Here is a 15941-nt window from a genome sequence, read left to right as displayed (position 1 = left end):
GGTTAAAAGTACTGCCAATGTAGCCTTCAGGTGATCTCCGTTGATATTAGTCAGACATACTTGCTTTGTTTACGTCTCGGCTACTGGCGCATACCTGCTACCTGTGACGTAAGCAGTACGCGCGACCAGAGCCGTGACAACCCTTTCGTCATCGTTTTAACAGATTTAAACGTTTTGACAGTTTAGACGAGAGCGCAAAGCTTTTGCGTTTCTAGGAATTCCACCCTGGAAGGTAGTCTCACTTTTTTGCGGTTTCACCCCGTAAAAACGCTGTTTCCGTATAAACGAAAGGCACATCCGAAAAAATATTTTTGCGGATTCACCTGCTAGCGTTTCCGTCTAAACGGGGCCTTAAACTGTATCAAGTCAACTGACAATGTGAATAGTATGAAAACTACTATTCAAAAAATTTCTTTTTCAAAAAAGAAAAAAAATCTCCTGCGAAATAAGCTGTGACCTGTTTTGACCTGCACCTCAAAGAATCGGAATCGGGAATCGTTTAGAACAGGAATCGAAATGGAGAATCGGACTCGGAATCGGAATAGTCATTACAATTTTACAGTTTTCTTTCGTTTTCTTGTTCGCCCAATAACGTTAACCAAATGAAAACAATGGAAAGAAACACACACACGTCGCCGACACACACGCGCGCCAACAAACACATCAACATTCTCCCTCGCCGGACTCGCAGGCACAGCTCATACTTTTCCGGACAGATCATCTGAGCTCCTCTCCAGTTGAACTGTCTGCTACTGTGTTTAAATCAAAATAATCCTCTGCCATTGTTGTAATACCGTAATTCCTCTAATAGTAACCCTGGCTTGTATTTGTTTCAACTGTAGCTGATACCAGGCTTGTATTGGGAGGAGGCATGTATAAGAGCGAGGCCTATATTTCTAATTTTCAAACAGATCATAATGAATAAATCAACATTTTGTGTCAGTTTGAACCCAGTAAAATGTACTGGGTTCATTTATTGAAACCAAGTACTGTATGAAATACGGTAGTAAACAGTGCAATTACAGGTGGTCAAAAAAAGTTAAATAAAGTAAAATAGTGGAATCACAATACTGGTATAATAATAATAATAATAATAATAATAATAATAATAATAATAATAATAATAATAATAATAATAATAATAATAATAATAATAATAATAATAATAATAACTTTGTTTTATACAATTCTGAGGTAGGCTTACTCTCTTGGTAAACATTAACACCATACCATTATATGGTATTTACTGCACAGCCAGGCCAGCATATACATGAAACCCAGCTTGTATTAGGAGGCCGGCTTATAATTGCTCAGCTCAACAGCGCACCCGGTCATTAATAGAGACCCGGTTTTTAATTGAATACCGGTTACTATTAGAGGAATTACGGTATGTCATCTGTTCTCTAGTATTCAGTCTCGTCGTGAAGTTAAATTCTCTCTAGAAGTGAAACTGAAACTTATCAAGGATAAATTGTTAAAGGGGCAGTAGGCAAGTGGATGCCTGAACACAGAATGACACTGGGCCCTATTCCCCGTACCTGGTTCAACTAAGTCGATCAAGAGTCCCATTATCCAGATTCAATTAACCCGATGTTTGAAGCCGGGATTTTCCTGTTCCTCAAAGGTGGATTCAGTCTCGTTAACTCGAACCAGACTTGAGACCCAGGATAAGTGCGCACGGCCGCTTCAGTTGAAAAGCCAGCACGTATCGATAGCAGAAATCCTGATTTTCTAACGGCATTGATTGATTAATTGATTTAAAACTTTATTAACAGATTGCAGTACGGCTCAATAGCCTCGCCGACAAGTTAAATGCATAATCTATAGGCTAATTTTAAGTCCCTCATTACCCCAATCAATCAGATTATATTTCTTTAAACTTGCCTGCTGGCAGTAGGTTTATGGAATGGATAATCAAATGAGATCTTGCTAGCGAAAATAATTAGTTCAACTGTTATACAGAATAAGGATACGGCTCTCTTACCCATTGATTGATGTATGGTGGATGTTTTACTTATCTGCACTGTGGTGTGACGGTTTGTCCTTTTGACTTTCACGCAGACGACCGGGGTTCGAATCCCACTTCTAGTCTTTTTCTTCTTTTTGCAATGTAGGAATAATTTAATTTGGTGCACGTTGAGAGCTATATAAAGAATGACATCCTCAATGCATGTAGATTTATAATATTTTAACTTAAAACTAGGCTACTTTTGCGTATAATCATTAATATTATATTCCAAAAAAATTATATTGGAAACACGGGGTTTCGAACTCGGGCCGTCGGGTTGACAGGTTTGAGCACTAGCCGTTGGACCACTGTGCCAGACGGGATATATCCATTGTGTATCCATCAATGGACAAAGACCTGTGTTTCAAATATTTTTCTTTTGAATGAAGTTTTATCTCTTTATTCTCAAATGCATTAATGTGACGTCAACGGCTCATTCAATTTCTCAAATCCGTCAAACAGCGCATCTCATCAGACATTTTAATCCCAGTTACAATATCACAATAACGTGTGAGTGATGATACAATTCAACAATCCTCAGAGTCCTCGTAATTCATAATCCACAAAAACCACAATCCACGCATAGACACTTCAATTTTATGCTTGAATGAAACACAATCCGGGCGCTCCGTTAAGCAAATCTACAGCGGAGAATATATGAAACTAATCAGAGCCAAACGGCCGATAGGTTTCATTCATTAAAAATATCCCCGCGGGATTCACATTTGCAATGCGCCTGCAGCGTGTATCGCACTCCGAGCGCCGTATATGACGTGCATTATTTTATTTAGGTCAAAGTAAATCTATAGGCTGAATATGATTTATTATCAGCATTTAGTTCTATTATTATACATTTCAAAAGCCCCCTCTAGGAAAACGAAGCACAGAAACATAATTCAGAATGGTATAAATGGGATCTCTAGACTGTGAGAATCATTTCAGGAAGCGAGCTGTCATTTATTTGCGGGGGCGTGGCCATGGTTCATCCGGCTAACTGAACTAAACCCTGCTCCCAACCAGGCTCAAACTTTTTGATCTGTTGTCATGGTGATTTAGACAATCGAGCGTCGGGGAACAGAAAGGTCCGGCTTAAGTCAGGCTATACTGGAAATTATCCGGCTAACTCAGTTAGCCAGGTACGGGGAACGGGGCAGGTATCACTGACCACGGCAAGCCTATAGAAAATTATTCTATTTAATAATTATCATAAATATAATATAAAAAAATATATATATTAATAATAATTATTATAAATATATTTTTTCTGTTGTACCGAACTCGTACCGAACCGTGGCTTCTGTGTACCGTTAAGGCCTCTACATGCTACAGCAACTTCAAAGCAACTGCACCACAACATCGACAAAGCAACGGTGTTGTAGACACTCTGCCTTTATGCTTCTGCAACATCGACGCGCAAAGTTAGTTTAACTAAAGTTAGTTTAGGTTCGTGTTAACGTTATGTACAAAATAAACGTATTTCCGGTGCTTTTAGACGATTGATTGATTGAAAAGTTTATTAACAGATTGCAGAATGGGTACAGTACAGTACAGCTCAATACATACAATTGTTAAGGGGATGCAGACCAGAGAAAGACTTTCGTCTTGTTTACATCAGGGTCCCCCATTTTCAATTCATCATAACATATATGACATACATGACATACAGATAGACAGTACTGCTACATCTATACATTTATGACATATCAGATTTGCAAATACAGTACTGTTTGTGATACAAAAGTGTCCAGAAAAAGAGTGTATATACATTTGGCGTAGAAACTGTACATTGGGGTAGGTTGGGTGGGTGTGGTGGGGTTGAGTGGGTTGGGTGAGGGCTGTACATTGTAACGTCATTAGTTTCCAATGGAGAGGAGAGAAAGACCTCGGCTCATGCAGCTCAAACTACCTGTTGGAATAAATTAATTGATTGATGTTTAACTTGTCCCTGTGTGTGTCCAGTCATTTCGACTAGCAAACGTTGTATTTAACGTTACCTCAGGATACCATTGTATTTAGTTGGTTAGCTATGTAGCTAATGTGGATAGCATTTTGTATAGCATCAATGCTAGCTGGCTGGCTACAGCTTTATTTACTAAATTATGGAGGCTTTTTAATCGTCAAGGTAAGAGAGGATTTGTCATGATCAACTGAAGGCGTATGCTATGGAACAATATGTGCTTGGGTTTTCAGAAAAAGGCCAGCTATGACGCTAATTATTTAGCTAATATTGATAGCATAGCTTGCTGGCTACAACAATGGCGGATGGTATTCCTCGCTGCGGGACCAATATTATTCTATGACAGCCCCGCCCCCATTCACTACCAACCAATCACTGCTACGCAATATCAACGCAACGGCTGTTTAGGTTAGATTTGGGGGACATGTATGCAACGTCCTCGCAACACAGTCTACAAGACCCTCTAAAACAACCGCGTTGAAATCGCGCCGATGTTGTGTTGCAGTTGCTTTGAAGTTGCTGTAGCATGTAGAGGCCTTTACACCCCTAGTGCCTAAGCTTAACCAGTTGGAAACAAGGCGGACATTAATAAAATTTGCAATCAATCAATCAATTCAATAATTCACGCTCACTTAAAACAGCGCACTTCCCAGCTGCTTCTATAGAAAGTAGGGTAAAAAAAAAAGAAAAAAAGAAATTCGCAAATAAAATTTGCAATCAATCAATTCGCGCAATATTTATTTTGTTCCACAATCACTCATGACCCACCAATTACATAATCCAACATTGTGTAAGAAACTAACACATTTGCCGTTTTGATTTAACGTCACAGTGACCAAGTGCGTCCACATTTTTATAGGATTCTATCACATTTTCATAACAATAGCGAATATTACTGTTTTCATTGAGGTTTCTTACAAATGAACAATGCTTTATGTTGTCCTTTATATGCCGATTATCATTAAAATCTTAAATTGTACCATATGTCCCCCTTTAGACAACATATGTAACACTACCAGCGCACTTTTGTTAAGATAATTAGTTTACCATTCGCGGTCACTATACTGCGGTCGCATACCGCTGTTTAGATCACGTCGAAGAATAGACGCATCCCAGTGACCTGTGACCTGTGACCTGTGCTAAGGATCTTGGGAAATGCATTGTTGTAGTTTTCAACATTTTCACCTTTTAATTTTAAACCAATGCTGCCATCTACTGACAACAGAAAGTGTTGTCTATTGTCACCTTGAGAGCCATTTCCGTATACAGCGTCGCCCTAAACACAGTCTAGACTCTGATTCCCACTTTTTACTGGGAATGGGGCGTGGCCGTATTTGGTCCCAGACAATAAGAGTGGCTGCAATTGGTCTACGTTCCGTTAGTCGTTATGACGCTGTCAACATATCCATTCGTAACGTTTATTGTCCGCCATCTTGCTTTCACTTCTAAATCCACGCCTGGCGGAGTGATCGTAATTCGGTTGTGGGCGGATTCTAGGACCACGAGCGGGGGTTATGACCACGTGTAACTTGACTGTTTCAGCCAATGAGAATCGAGAAATTTGCATGCCATTGTATAAAGGTCTACACACTGGGTCCCATTGCAGTATATTTATTGGCACCAAGCTGAGTAATAATATTTTTTTTAATGGGGCAGTAAATGATTCCATTTTCTTGACTAGTCCCTTGTTTTTACAATGATTGTTAATATGCTTATGAATATTCCAGATACTAGCCAATATCCAGTTACAGTCTTGGATAGGATATGGTGGTGTTTATATGCATGTTAATCTCCTGATTACCAATTTGCCCGTATACATGAGTAAAATATCAGCAGTATTACCGTGGTAAGAGATTTTTTTTTTTTGTTACTGGTCATGAGTCATGACCCAATAAAATAAATTTGAACATTGCATTTCAAATTTTTGGCATTGTTATTAAAATATGGATAATGTATTTACTACTTTATGGTTCTACTAACGGTAGTATGCAACATTTCACATCTGCATCAAGTAAACTGGCAAAATACTGTTTCAGATAGGCAGGAAGTGACATTTCTAATATGGCAGATACAGTGGCGGAAGAGATCTCTAGGTCATAAGACATTTTACTCTGGTGTATTGAATCAACACTGAATACATTTTCTTAAACAGTCAAATTAAGTGAAGGCTCTTAAATGTGTTGCACTGGCTGTGCTTTCACTTGCAAATGGAGGCCTGGATTCTAGATAATTATGCCTCTTTTCCATTGCATAGTACCTACTCGACTCGACCCTACTCTACTCGCTTTAGGTACCTGGTACAGGTACTTTGTTCCTTTTCCACTGCAGGTAGTACTCAGTTTGTCTCCGTGTGGGGAGGCGGGGCCGCTGGTGTACAGCATGAGAGCTCCGTGAGCATAGCTATGTCCATGAGGGCTTGGAGCAAGCCAGAGTAAAACACAGTTTTCAATCAATCAATCAATCAATCAATCAATAAATAACAACATTAACCAGACTCGTTGTTTCTATTCTGCTAACGCTAACGTTACCTCTCATTGTGTCTATTCTACAAGCTTTAACGTTACCTCTCGTGTCTGCTAATGTTAACGTTAGCATTAGCATTAGGCTAACAACAAGCTTTAACGTTACCTCTCGCGTCTATCTGCTAATGTTAGCATTAGGTAATAACCGGTTTAAAATGGATGGTGATTACCTCACGTTGTGTCTATTCTACTAGCATTAACGTTACTAGTACAAACAATCAATAGCGAGTTTTATTGATCACACTATGTACGCTAGCCATGCTAAAACACATGCAAGCACATTAGCACCTAAGCTAACAACAAGCTTAACAAAACAGCAATCTTTTTGTGAGACTAAACTCCGCTCGATGGCAAATTGTGTTGATGTTGGTTTTGTTTCATCAATAAATGAGGCAGAATACATGTGTCCATAGAGGACGTTTTATGAGTTGTCAGCTCCTTTCTGTCATTCATTTATATGCTGGAGAAGCGTCAGGCGCGCTCCTCTTCCCAGAGCCGCGCCTCGCGTTTTATGAGCTCTCGATGGCAGCGTTTTTGGCGAAGCGCCAAAAAGAAACGTCCCTGGTGGACACATAGCCTAAGCGAGGCATTAAAGATGGCGGCTTTCTGTTTTTGTGCAGACGCTCCAACGTGTGACGCAGAACTCTTATGACCAATCAGTGGTCTGCAGTGTTTCACGTCACTTTTCTGGTACCACTTCTACCCGCTTGGAACCTCGACAGCAGGGACTAAAAAAGTACCCAAAAAGTACCTGGTACCGAAAATGCAGAGTAGAGTAGAGTAGAGTCGAGTAGGTACCATGCAGTGGAAAAGGGGCATTAGACTCCAGACCACCATTTGCAAGTGAAAGCACAGCCAGGGTCTATATACAAATGTATGGGACTCATTTAATTAGTTACTCTTGGGAAAGAGCATTTTGCATACAATAGGCCTACTGTAATATTGTAATACTGTAATATTGTATGCAAAATGTCTTTCCCCGTAATTAAATGTCCAATACATTTGTATAAAGTAGACCCAACATTTGAAGCCTTACAATAAACCATGCAAGACTAGATTTTGTGTGTGTGAACATGCTGTTGTAAAATCGATTTAATCTAGAGTGTGAATGTATTATGTCTTGGAAGTACACAACCTCTACAGTCTAAATCTGAATAAACTAACGTATTTAGATAAGGTTATTTGGCAATATCACTCATCTGAAAACAAGATTCTTCATCTGAATGTTTAACTTGGAAGCTGAAAGGATAACCTCCAAAATATTAATACTTATACAATTGGTTGTCATTGCTACCTACTGTGCAATACTGTGCTACCTACTGTGTCTTCTAGGCTCACATTTGGTTCATAGTGCCTCAAAATTATTTCGTTTTGATTTATGACAATAAAAACGATTCTAAGAATATAAAGTATGTATAGTAAATTGTAGACATCCGGCTCTTGACGATATTTTATATTTATAAGTGTAGCAACCTGAATATTCTGGCTATTATTCAGAATTGCTAACGTAATCTTTTACATTCCCTGTGTTCACAAGGACGTTGTAACCAGTGGTTCACTCTTGATCATGCCTGCCTGGATATGGACAAATAACGTGCGGGTCTCTTTGATCACCTCTCCCGGAATATTGACTCATACCTCTTTTGAACTTGGGCGTTTCATAGCGGGACAGGAGTACCCGTGCCGGCAGGGGGCGGTGTGGAAGGCTGAGCAGGAAGGAGATATCGGGAGAAGAAGATATGATATTTTGCAAGGTGCACCGGGGTGTGGCTTTCTCTTCGGGTTGGAACAAAGACGACGTCGGGTGTCGGTATCGGAGAGCCCCGTGTTAACCAGCGTGCGAGGGACATACTCTGCTATCAAACGGGTTATTCTAGAAATACATGCGATAGCTGAGCGTTTGATTAATGCCACAGAGAAAGGAATAGGCTCTGTTACAAACAGGTTATTCTAGAAACTACATGCGGTAGCTTAGCTTGTGGCTAAGGAGCCATAGACACTGGGAAGGCCATAACCAGCGAGGCGAACCTCCCTCTTCAGCCCAGCAGAGGACGCCACTACACTGCACACCCACCCAGTATCATCAAGCCGTTGGCCCAGCACCTGCTCCAGCCTCCACGCCGTCCTGCTGGCTGTTATCGTGAGATCTTCATCTGCCATCTTAACATCCGGACCAGTGGTGTTAAGAATTGGGCCCCCATCTTGGATAAGTATCCGAAGTACTCTGAGTGTTGAAACGTGTTCGGTAGACAGTACTGTGGGGAGCGAGCTCTTGAGAGTGAAGATAAATGGTGCTTTGAATGCACACTGGAGAGCAGTGTAAGAGGGGCGCCCCAAACATTTCAAGCCGGCTCTAGATAGGTTTTATTTGCTAACTGTGGTACCACTGTTAATTTCTTTTGAGTGTCATAACATGTGTGTTCTTTTATAAAATTCGCATTGAACTCCTTTACCTTTTACCTGGTTCTCCCCTACCGCGAAGCGGAGCAGTAGATAACCCTTAAAGGGAAGAGGTTCTTACTGTGTCTAACAGAGAGCACAAGGTGCCCATTGTGGGAAGAGCTTTCAGTGTGGGAAGAGCTTTCAGTGTGGGAAGAGCTGTCAGTGTGGGAAGAGCTTTCAGTGTGGGAAGAGCTTTCATTTTGGGAATAACTTTCCTCCATGTGTATTGTAGAGCGAGAGCACTAGGTGCCATTGAGTAATACCCCTGTACCTTGAACCAGGCTATATAAAAGGAGATGTAAATGGGAGCACTGTGTGTGTGTCTGTTACTGAGTCTGTGTCTTAACCCTTTTTGCCCGGGTAATGCTTATTATTATTTAACCCTCTCCCCACCTTCATCCATATTTCATTGTTAAAGGTCTCTACAGGTCATTAAGGAAGGGTACTGCGTTGGGAGCGAAAAACATTATCCATCTTACTGCCACCAGGTGTGGGAGGGCTAAGGAAGTATTGGGGAAGTGGGGGTGTGTGGGGAGCTACTGCTGATAGCCCTGGAGGGCAAGAAGGACCAGAGTACCACCCCTAGGTCAGTGAATCCTAGGCCCCATCCGCTCCTGCTGCTCAACCTCCAGTTCGATGTTCCTGGCCTAAAGACGGGGGTCCAGTTAGACTAAGCTCTGCTGCATCCCGCTACCAGGTGGCCGTGTACAACCACTCCCATAAAGCAGGGATAATCCACCCTGCTACATAAGTGTATTTTGGTTTCGAGTCTGATTGTTAATGTTTAATTCCCTGTCTCTCTCCTTGGACCTGGGGGTCTAGTTCTTCTTGACCTATATTTTCAGAGACGTAGGCCACAACACATCACTCCACTAGTGAGTCCTTCACACCATGGACAAGGCACTGGTTGTGTGCATGGGCGCCACCTGCCGTCTACAGATAGCTGGGCCATTGTAGCTACTAGCTACAGTATTCAAGGAATCTAACAGAGAAATATGCCAGAACCACCAAAATGTTCACTTTTAAAACGTGGATAAGAGGACACTATCATAGACATAAAGTGGTAGATGGAGACATTTACAATAGCTTTCCATGGTATCAATCACCATTTACTGACAGTGGTGAAAATTAAATAGCTTCTCATGGTCAATGATATACTGGTAGGTAATTATGATCAGACCAAGAAAAACCATGTGGTCTCCTTGATCTAAAACAGTTCTCACCCAGCCCGGACTGTGCTGCTGGCTGCCTGTCTTCAGCTACAGATAATGTCAGATCTAATAATACAACAGGGTCATTTTGACATACTACAAATAGGCCAAACTCAACTAATTGTGTACAGTACTCTCGTCACGTCAGTAAAAGAAAATACATTCGAAAACAGAAAATGAGCAAACACAAAATACATAGAATAAATAATCATTTTAATCAGTGAACATAATTAAAATAGTGAGCTCTTTATTATAAGGTTTGTATCTAGGTTCAAAATATGTTTTAGATGTTTATATCATATTTTAGAGGCATCCATTATGATTTGCAAATGATTTCTTAGATTGAAAAAGTAAAATTTGCAGTCAATGAACATGTTGCTGCCTAGGGAAGGTGTGAAAGGCAAAAAAAAAAAAATACAAATACAAAAAATACAAAACAACAGATACAAGTCTGCAGTCTTTCACTGCCACACGACAGCCGGTTAACCCTTTCACTGTGACAATACAGAAGGTTAGCCCACCCCGCCTTTACTATCACACAACTGACGGCGATGCTCCATCATTAGCATCATTAGCTCCGCGGATGAGGAGCTAATGATGCTAATGATGCGCATCGCCGTCGGTTGTGTGATAGTAAAGGGTTAACCTTCTGTCGTGTGGCAGTGAATGTGAAACTAAGGGTTAAAAGCCTAAATCCGGGCCCTTCTTTAAATTATATCACAGTACGGTTAGTTACATTCGTGAAGAGTTTTTATTATGGAAGTACTTTACGAACCCATTGTAAATAGGAATATATACATTTTTTCTCTATATATATTTTATACTTGTGATTTGAATAAGTGACTTAACTTGAACAACAGACATAGAATAAATACAACATGTATATACCCGTCTATTGTTAATGTTGGACAAGTCCTTGTCGGATTTAAAAAAATATAGGCTTTGTATTGGCTTGGTCCTAAAGGGATATAACACTTTACATTTTCGTTTCTTTGTTTTAGGCCTAGTTACCTTTCACCTCTCTCTACTAGCCTTGAAGCGGCATGTAGTAATTTCAGGCATTATCCAATAATAGTAATACCAGTTTTGATTGATTGATTGAAAATTGTATTAACAGATTGCAGAATGGGTACAGTACAGTACAGCTCAATACATACAACTGTTAAGGGGATGCAGACCAGAGAAAGACTTTTGTGGGTTCTGCTTAGGGGTGGGTGAGCACTCCCATGAATTCAATTATGAATGGTGACTCTAAAATTCATATCTATATAGGCTATTCATCATATTTAGTGTGGGTGACCACCCACACTATTGTAATCTATACTATTTATAATTTATTCCGCCGATTTTTATCCAGTAACTCCTGCCAGAGCTTTCACACCATACACAAGTGTAAGGTATCAAAACGACCGGCTTGGTCCAACTCGAGTTGCTATTACTTTTTGGAAAGTTTCACTGCACCGTTTGGCTACAAATCGACTTTAAACAGGACATTTTGGTCCATAAGGAATGAACTAGAGTGTAGAAGCTGCATTTTTTAGTTTTACCATCACCTTTTGTAAATTGCGACAGTGATAAAAATTTTGGACATAGATATAAAAACAACACATCAATGACACGACTGTCCCCTCGCTCACAAAAGAAAAATAAATGGAATTGGACATTTCTATCTCAACTTATGACCATTTCTTTGAAAGTCATGCTCCACATAGACACGAATGGGCTCTCCACTATAGCTAAAATCAGATTTTTTACCGTTCCTTCCCTTGTTTTCTGATCGCCACACAGGCCACAATTGTCGACGGAATTACACAATATCGCACATAACCCTTCACATGTATCTTTTGAACCGTTTGTCCTAGAAGGATATATCCGCGGATCCTTAAAAACTTAAAAAGTCTTAAAAAGTCTTAAATTTGGGGCGGCTAGGTGGCGCAGTGGGCAAGACGCTCGCCACCAACGCAGGAGATGCTGGGTTCGAGCCCAGCTCTCTGTGTTGCTACCAGCTTGGCTGGTCGTTCATACCAATACAATTGGCAGTATTAGGGGGTGGGAAGCTGGTGGGTGGGGATCAGACGTTGTGGACAGCGACTCCTACAGGTCGGTTGGTGCGCCTGCGCAGTAGAATCAGGAAGCGACGAGGGCGGCGTGTCCCTCCCACGCAGACCCTCGCCGCTGAGAGATCGCGCTGTGCAGGTGAAAAGATGCGACGGCTGCCTCCTCGAGTACCGGAGGGGACACGTGATGCAAGGCTTCGTCCACATTGCAGCCGGCTTGTGGGAGGCATGGCCTAACAACGTTCGAGACAGAGGAGGGTAGAATTGGACAATGCGAAATTGGGGACGGGAGAATAATAGAAAAATGGGGAGAAAAAGTAGACCTAAAAAAAAAAGTCTTAAATTTGTTTATCAACAATTAACACATTGTGCGCCAAGAACGGCGTAAATCGTTATTGCCCGCCATGCGTTGAACACCAACAACGGCGTATCACGTGTTTGGGATCAATATTTCATTTTTTCACCAAGGCATTCATAATTCATCCAGCCTCCCTCTGGATCACAGCCGGACCCTGTTCTGATATTGCAACGCCTCAATACCGCCGCCTGGTGGATGGTCGGGCGAGTTACACTCACGCCAAACCGGAAGTGGCGATCGGTGCATCGAGGAAATTCCTCCGCCAGAGATATGTTGTTACGTGGATCAATATACACACTCGAGTGCATTTGGATCGCTTTTCGAAATGCAATAATCGATATGATTTCGGCGTTTATTGCGTCATACAAACCGGAAATGGATCTAGCAGATCGACGTCAAATAATTGGGATATTTTTCCTCCAGTCTCATCGGCGAACGGTAAGAGGAAACTAATGTTACTTTCTAACGTTAGCTTGATTGTCCATTTCTTTGTTTGCAATCAGTCTGATCAATATATCAACCCATACTAAATAAAGCCGTTACTGATGATCAAGGAATTATAAATGACCCCCCCCCTTTCCTTCACGCATGATGAAGCATAATGTATACCGATCATATACATTTGAATTTTTTAATATAGCGTGTATAGGAAAGAAACGTCAATCGATAATCTATCATATGCTTCAGGGCCTATAACTAGCGTTTTTGGAATTATAGCAGAAAAGCTTAAAACATACTTATATTCTCAACGGTATTAACACAACAATGTATGAATGAAAAAATATAACGTTGCACAGCCGGAACGATAGATACCCGATGTTGAATGGGCCATAGTAGATATAGCTATAATATTTAAAAAGTTATAGCCCTGCAAAGAAGGTAAACATCTCCATAGGCTTACAGCGGTGGCAGAGAGGGCGTAATGATGGGCACAATGCATGGAGCCCAATGTGTTAAGGCCTTAATTTGTCTTAAAATGTCTTAAATCCATCTTTCAGAGGTCTTAAAAATGCCATAGACAGGAAAGATAAAATGCCATGTCATCTTATGTTTCATTATGAAATCTGGGGAAAAACGGGTAACGGGAGTTAAAGTCAGACTTTTTATTTACGGTGTTGTAGCATCACGCAGACCGGAATGGAGCGGAACCAACAGAGGTGTTTGCCGGGAACTATTTCAGCAACGGAGTCTATAGCTAACGTTAGCAAGCACTAACGTTGCGTTTAGTTATGGGAAAGTGCAAATTCTACGAGAACTGGCTCGACAACCCAGTGTTTGCATCATGGAACTATTTCAGCAACGGAGTCTATAGCTAACGTAGCCCCTTTCGTGACTGTGATGTACGCCAATATGCTTTGGCGTGCATCACAGTCACGAAAGGGGCTATAGCTAACGTAACATTAGCAGCGAAGCCTGCTGCAAACGCCGCAAAACAAGATTTTAAACTGGGGACGATGGGAGTGAAAGCAGTCGAGTCGCACATGCTGAGCTCTAAGCATACCTCTATTAACAAAACCCGCCTGCAAACTAGTATTTCGCATTTCTGCCTCCACCTCAGCTGCGCCATCTCAGGTAGGACTACCGGCAACCTGTCATGTATGTTGTGTATGTCATAAATGTCATTATGAATTGAAAATGGGGGACCCTGATGTAAACGAGACAAACGTCTTTCTCTGGTCTGCATCCCCTTAACAATTGTGTGTATTGAGCCGTAGGGGAGAGTGGGGTAAGGAGTGCCAAGGGGCAAGTAGTACCACCCCTGTTATCTAGAAAACCATAGAAGAAATTGGTCATGTGACAACATATTTTTGAAGAGGCATCCATTTCACTCAACCTGCAAAGAAGGGAGACACCTGACTTGAGAGGTAAGCACATTTAAGTAAAAAAAAAAGAAAAAAAGAAAAGTGCCCTCCAAAGTAAAATTTGTATGATCAAGGTTTTTTTATTGCTGTGTTTGAACAATTATAGACAACTTTGAAAACAGTTCACACCTGTTTTAGTGCTTTAGTAATCTACACCATGAGTCTATACAGTTAGCTAGCTCAAAACAGCTGGGGGATGCATTTTTTTCAAAATGGTAGGCTTGGGGTGATTTGTGCCAAAGAGCCTGGGTTAAGTTGTGCCAGGTGTTCTGTTTGTTGCCCCAACTTATAATTATTAACTATATATATTACTTTATTGTATTTTATTGTTATTGTACATTGTATTCTTACATTTGATCACTAAAACTATGTGATATTCTTAATTTTAGACCAAAATCCATCATGCCACGCAGATATACAAACGGAAGACAGACAGGGTTTCAACTCCTCTTGAGAAGTTGGAAAGAGCAGTGAAAGAGGTGCAACAGGGGAAGACTATATGTCAGGTTGGAAAGGAGATGAATATCTGCAGGATGCTTTTACCGCGTTTGAGATTAAAATGATCTGTTTTACTTAAAATGATCAATGTCACAATTTACCCCAGTGTATTCTCTCTAATGTCACAACTTACCCCGCACCGGGGGCAATTTGTGCCACAAAACCACCTATTTCTTTTCTAAAGCTATATTTCTGAAACAGTTTATTTAAGATCCAAAGTGATTGTCCCCAGGGATGCACAACATCCTAAACTATATGTACATATTTTAGTTGGGGGAATTACTGTAATCCCCTTGCTTTAAAGGCACTTTAAGTAAAAATTGGCACTGCTCACCCCACTCTCCCCTACTGTATTGTACCATTCTGCAATCTGTTAAATAAAGTTTTCATTCATTCATTCATTCATTCATTCATTCATTCATTCATTCATTCATTCATTCATTCATTCATTCAACCTATTAATACTATATCTATATCTGTACATATATCTTACTTACTCTTACAGTAGTTACGCTGCTGGCTAGTACGACTTGAATTAATGAAAACTTTATTTAACAGATTGCAGAATGGGTACAATACAGTACGGCTCAATACACAATTGTTAAGGGGATGCAGACCAGAGAAAGACGTTTGTCTTGTTTACATCAGGGTCCCCCATTTTCAATTCATAGTGACATTTATGACATACACAACTGAACATACTGTACGTGACATCATGACATTTATGACATAGGACATAGATGACATACAGGTATATATAGTACTGTTACATTTGTGACATATACAATATGCAAATATACAGTACTGTTACCCAGAGATCCTAACAGAAAATATATACATATGATGGGGAGGAGACTGTACATTAGGAGGGGGTGGGTGGGCGGGAGAAAATATATAGGGACCTGCACTGGCTCCCCATTGCTGCACGTATCCGCTTCAAGGCCCTCGACCTAGCATACCGTGCGGCAAAGGGAACCGCTCCCGCCTACCTCCGGTCAATGGTCTCTAACTATACACCCTCAAGAA

This window comes from Notolepis coatsorum (genome assembly GCF_963971535.1).
Source record: "Notolepis coatsorum genome assembly, chromosome: 8".
Lineage (NCBI taxonomy): Eukaryota > Metazoa > Chordata > Actinopteri > Aulopiformes > Paralepididae > Notolepis > Notolepis coatsorum.
This window is presented reverse-complemented; position numbering follows the sequence as displayed.